The 6672-nt window shown below is 33.7% G+C and overlaps 1 pseudogene across 1 annotated transcript; it reads right to left on the reverse strand.

The window, feature by feature from the left end:
• Positions 1-334: 334 nt before the first annotated feature.
• Positions 335-6164, reverse strand: LOC143630414 (protein LURP-one-related 10 pseudogene; annotated as a pseudogene). The gene is made up of 3 exons (XR_013153161.1): positions 5819-6164; positions 4719-4949; positions 335-538 (listed from the first exon to the last, which is right to left on the reverse strand). The product of XR_013153161.1 is annotated as a protein LURP-one-related 10 pseudogene (transcript).
• Between the last annotated feature and the right edge of the window lie 508 nt (positions 6165-6672).

A 6672-nucleotide genomic window follows, 5' to 3' on the forward strand; every position in this document is an offset into this window, starting at 1 on the left:
GACAACTCTACTATTAAATATTGTTTTTTATGGTTTTTCTTAATTATTTAGATCCCATCTTTAGCTTTTTTTTATAACCATGATAACTTATTATTGAAATACACTTGAGTTATGCATGTAGCCCTAGAAACAAGTAGAATAAGATTTGAGCCCATGACCTCTTGATGCTTATCATTTGTATTTTTAATCATGATATCATGGAATCGGAAATACTATCTGCTAGTTTTATTACTCAACATACAACATGAACCAAACTATCAAAGAGAAACCACCGAATAAAACATACATAAAAGGAAGGATATATGGATAAAAATAGTAGACGTGTCTAGTATTTCTAGGAAGATACAAGTGCACCTAATTGTTCAACCACAGATCCAGAAACTCCTTCAACAGCCGCATTACCAGCATGTATAGAAGTATTATTGTTTTCCATAGCATCAACAATCACAATAAGTGCAATCACAAATGCATAGTCCACGTTAGTATAAATTGTCACAATAAATTTGTCCTTAGATTGGTTGTCGTCAGTTTTATGTATCTGCAAAGAATAAGTGATACTGATTATTAATTAATGTCAGTTGTGGGGATTGCATCCCTCACCGGGAAACTCATGGAGCCACCCTTAGTACTCTACTAACCAACATATAAGATAAATCTCAACTAATGTAGGACATTGGACTTCAATTTAATGTTCGAAACTAAGACCCCTGCTTGATGGGAATCACACGCGTAAATTAAGGCTTAATTTTGAGCTTTAAGGTATAACGTGTGGTTTAAACAAGTCAAGTAATTTGTGAGCTACTTGAGATCGACTTGCTAAAAAAAGTTTAAATCAAGCTAAGATTAAAAAAACTCGAGCCTAAAAATGAATTTGTATCTAATAAGCAAAGTTTGCCCGGTGTTTCACTTTTCAAGCTCGAGTACGCTCGAGAGGCTATACGAGCTTATTATTTATATACGTTTTTATTAATATATATTTACATAACAATTGTAATATATGACATTATGATACATTATAACTAAGTAATTAATACATACATATATATATATATATATATATAGGGTGGGGTTAAAATAAGAAATGGAGTGTGTCTAAGAAGTGTAAGAACTAATCTGGTGCGTTAGATATGTTGATCTGATGGTGGATATGTAAAGTGTTATATTGTGCGGTGTGTTTTATTATATCTAATGGTGAAAACACACTTTCTAGTTTCTACACTTTTTAGGAAAAATCTACTTCTTATTATAATCTTGCTCTCTCTCTCTATATATATACATATAATATATGGGATAGTTAGCATGATAATTGTGAGACTTAAGTAGTGTAATTACAAGTAGAGTAATAATGAAATTACATCATAGAGTAGTTATGTAATTACTCTATGATGTAATTACATAATTACTCTACATATATATATAATTACTCTACTAGATTCTAACAATTAGCACGTTAATTTCATTTGTATTTGATTCGAACCCTACTCACACACACACACACATATACTAGTTTGATTCCCTCATGTTATGGGGGTTTATTTAGGTTTTTGTTTTAATCATTTTGCTATTTTATATTTTGTAATGATTTGTTTTATTCTTTAACATAGTTTTATTTTGATTTAATACGTATATATTAATTTGTTATGTTCATTATATTTTTTAACGTTTTAGCTCTTTCAATTGAGATGTGTAGTTTTTTAGATTAAAAAAAACAAACATGAACACAAATATCTATCTTATGAAAATGGGGGTATGATGTAGGTGACGATTGTGGTTAATGCATGAGAGGAACGGTTAAGGATGGTGGGTGATAACCAGAAGTTAACCGTTGATGGAGAGGATAGACCGACGATGGAGAATATGTAGACGAAAACAATTAAATTAGGGTTTGATGATATAAGTGGTTCACAAATAAATGAGATGTTATATCCCGTTTAAGGGATATTCGGGTTTGGTGAGACATGTAACCTGCGAAAATTACTGTTTGATGATTAAGGTTATTTCACAAATAAATGAGATGCTACAACCCGTTTAAGGGCTATCCGGGTTTGGTGAGACCCATGACCCACAGAATTATTGTTTGATTATGAAAGAGTTTCACAAATATATGATATGTTATAACCCATTTAAGAACTATCTACGTTTGGTGGGATCCATACTCGTGAATTCAGGTCAAATGCATGAGAACCTCAAATCACAAATCAAGCAATCTGATAGCTTGAAAAAAGGGTGAGGAGCAACAAGAGAGTGACACATAAGATTTTTATATATATAAACATTTAGATATACATACACACATCTTGAAAAATCCCCAAAATAGTGACGTTGACCACCCATTTCTAAAACTAGCCCTCACTTTCACAAAAACCCCCCAAAATAGGCATCCAAACGTCTCTAGCGATGGTTCATCACCAGCCGCCAACGTTTTATGTTAATGGTCTGACGAAATTAGAAGATGATGAATTCTTAACGGATCCGACGAAATTAGAAGAAGACGACAATACTATTATTGGATCCGATAGAACTGTCACCTCCTGCCTCTCAAACCTTAAACCCCTATAACTAACCTCCACTCCATATTTCTTATTTCTCCACAAAATCAAGCAAATTCGTAGTGTTAATCGCTTATTTTTCGAGAAGAACACAACCACAGTAATTTGTTTTCCACAAATCACATATGTCGTTGAAAATTTTGCGCAAGAAAGTAACGAACCCTAATGGTCTGTTTAGTATGAAGTAATGTAATGGACGATGGAATGGAATGAACGTGGTAATGGAATGGACAAATAAATTAATGTGTTATTACCATTCCAATTAGATGTTTGCTTACCACATGGGAATGAAATGAAACATTACTTTGCGTTGTTAGGTAGATAGGAAAAAAAAAGAAAAAATAAAATTAAAACGGTACTGAGTAGCGGTAGTGGTGGGAGGTAGGTGGCGGTCGTGGCATTGGTGGGCGTTAATGGTGGTTGGCGGTGGTAGGTGGTGGTGGGCGACAAGTGATAATAGTGGTTGGAGGTGGGTGGTGGTGGTAGTGGGGTCAAGGGTGGGTGGTGGCGGTAACGGTGTAGATGGTGGTGGGGAGCGATGACGGTGGGTGGTGGTGGTAAGGGCCGAGGGTGGAGGCGATGGTTGATGGCGGCGATGGATGGGTGGCGGTGGCTGGTGGCAGGCACTGATGGCAATGGTTGGTGGCGGTGGCGGCGGCAGTGGACGGCGATGGTGGTGGTTGGTGGCAATGGTGGTGGTGGTAGGAGGGTGATGTAGGGAGAAGGAGGAATGAAATAAAAAAAACATGGGGTATGGATGGAATGAAATTGAGGTGTTTTAGAGGGAATAAATGGGCTATGTAATAGGTCATTCCATTCCTTTGATAAACCAAACACACTTTTCTTCATTTTCTCACAATGAGTCATTTCATTCCATCATCCATTCCTGTATACCAAACGCTACCTAGATTTTAAATTCAGGAGGTTTTTGATTTTGAGTTCATAGAATAAAATTAAGCTCCATCTAACCATCAACAAGGTTAAACCGCCAGACCCAACAAAAGCAGCCTCCCACCATAGGTCCTACTGTTTAACCTCCGTCAGATCCGTTAAGAGTTCTGTCAGACCTACATCATCGAGTTTGAGGATTTTGTGAAAGTGATTGATATTATTGAAAATCAGGTGGTCAATATGGCAATTCCGGGCATTTGTCCTATAGGGGTGAGTTCATTGGTATCACAAAAAGTAGGGAACATGGAAACTATGGATCAAACGAACTCATATTAAACTCATTCCGATGGCATTGGAACCAGCTCGTCTAACCATAACCATTTTGAGTAACATTCAAACTTTTTTTATCATATGTGTTTCATGACGTTCTCCTATATAGGTTTACGTCTAATGCATTTTCATAATCTCTTGTCGTCACGCCGAACTGTCAGGGGTTCTTAACTAAAATTGTTATTATGATAAAAATGTTAGGCTCGATGGGATAAACCTAAAAATAACAAATTGAAATTACTTGACCATGAAATACTCGTGAATTCATTTTCTAATATCACAACACTGGTTTATACGAAGCTGGTAATTTGTATGAATGGTTTAATGAGAATATCAAACTCAATATATGTATTCAATTATATTGCATGTATTAAGAACTACTAATTAAATTCCAAAAGAATCTTTCAAATTAAAAATATAGTTCATGAATGGATGGCATGGAAAATATGCGTATGTAATGCATGCGTATGTAATGCAAGTGACTAAAACAATTCGAAAAAAAAAACAAGTGACTAACAGTGAAAATAGTGAAATGTCATCTCATAAAAAACAACTAAGCTCAAACATTGGAAATATATTAAAGAAGAAAAAAAAAAACAAACCTTGGCTGAAATCATGGATTGACTTGAAAATACAAAAATAAAATACAAACAAAACGTGTTAACATATATATATATATATATATATATTTATAAGCATTAAAAAAGATCAAAATGTGGTTTCAAACCACGGCTTGATAGCAAAACCATCATACAATTGGAAGTGGTATTAGGTTTTATTTTTTTATGTTATCTAGTGTTACTTTTTGAAATGCCCATATGATACATTCATAAAAAAATACCCATATTTCAAAACCATACTATTTTTTAAACAACTTTTATAAAAATATCATTTATGAAAATCACTAGAAACCTGAGTATGAAACTATCTATAGGGTGAGAAAACTACCTGGGCTATTATTGTTGAAGAATTTCCCATATAAATGGTACAGTCTCTCTTAGATCAGTTTCCCTTGATCTTGAAATCACAATCATCCCTGCCACTTGCTTTGTTTGCCAAGAACACGTTTACATGGGTCTTACTTTGGATCAGGTGATTTGAAACTGTGCTAAATATCATATCTGAATCAGCTTTACTTTCACCCCTAAATGCATTCCATCGATCATGTGCACTCGTTTTCTGAAAAGAAAATATAAAATATTATAATATATATATACATATATATATATATATGTTAGAAGGTTGCCCGCGCGATGCAGCGGGAAATACGGACCTTGGTAATCACATTATAGATTTATGGATGCTCGTCGTTTCGTTTGTAACCGTGAAACCATTTATTGGTATAGGTAGATTAATAGTTCTTATTTTAAACTCATTTTAATATCAAAGTACAAACGAAACGGAACCTAACCATTGTTAATGGTTTGATTTTGTTGGGTAATTTTCAATGGTTTAGTTTTGATTTTCTGTGACCAAAAACCGTTTATAATGACTTGGCTCATGGTTTAATTAAGACCATCAAAACCGGACGGCAAACGTCTATATGTAAAATTTTATTTTTTTTAACTGAAAAGAAACTATGACAATATCATATTTAAATTAAAGAGAATTAAATGCTCGTTTTTATGGTGCAATTTTAAAAAAATAATATTAACGCATGAAAAAGTTATAATCGTTTAAAAATCGTGGGGGTATTTGGGTTGAAAAATGAATTATAAAGAAAAGATAGTTAAAAGATAAAGTACCAAAGTTATAACTATTTCTTAAATTTGCAAAATTTTGTTAAAGCTAACTATTTTGGGAAAAAAATGAAACACACGTGATATTTAATGTTAGAATGACTATTTTGCCCTTATTTTAAGTTGTCTTGAAAATTTGTAAATCCCTTAAAATCCGCCGTCCTAATTTGCCCATGACTTCTATATTATATATAGTGTATATATATATATATATATATGTATGTATGTATATATGTAACGAATTTGGCAGCATGCTACAAAACGAAAGAACCTGTAATCAAGATAGTAAACTTAGAAATGTAAAATCACCTTCTCCCGAAGCCTCGCAATTGGTCTTTCGTTCACGTCCACTAGCAACCGCTGAGTGTGTAAAGTTGAGTCACATGATTTTACAGTAATCAAGATTTTATGATCAGTGTCTGTGACAACAAGAATTCCACTGGCATATCTTCGGACTAAAACGTTATAAAGATATGGCACAATGAACTGAGGACTGATCACGGATACCGCAGGAGATGCAGGTGCATAGCTTGGTTGAGACATCGTAGACCACGTGCGCACACTGTGTTGCCGTGTTGGTTCCATAGGACAGTGGAAAGGCTTATATAGAGAATTATTGATAACTGTGTGGGCCACTTATATATTTTTCTGTGGTTGGAAAACTTTGTCAATTCATAGGTGTCGTCCACGGCATTACAAGGACGAAATGTAAACTCGAGCTACTACCAAGAAATTGCATCGATCAACATGTAGCTACAAATGATTGGTGTAATCAGTTATTTGGTGGGGTATGGTGAGAAGAAAGTTATAAAAGAAAATTCGTTGTTTAGACTTTAAAATTATGCTACAATATATTTTGATAAGTTGAATATTTTATTCTATTGGTTTAGATATTTATCTTTGATGTGATATTCAAAAAATTTGAATTCAATATTTATAGCTGAAAATATAAAGAATTTATAAAACCGTATTGTTAAATTATGGACGAAACTCAGCTAATATTGTAGCAAAAACTTTGTTATATCCGTGGCAAAATCAAGCCAAAATATGTAGCAACATTCGTAGCAAAAATAATACAAATTATGTAGCTAAAATTTATAGAAAATAAACCATAGCAAGTTTTGGTAGCTAAAAACGTAGCAAATTTCCATAGCTACCTATTC

This window comes from Bidens hawaiensis, unplaced genomic scaffold (assembly GCF_021521415.1).
Source record: "Bidens hawaiensis isolate Kalapana, Puna unplaced genomic scaffold, B.hawaiensis_p1.1 tig00005663_1, whole genome shotgun sequence".
Classification (NCBI taxonomy): Eukaryota; Viridiplantae; Streptophyta; class Magnoliopsida; order Asterales; family Asteraceae; genus Bidens; species Bidens hawaiensis.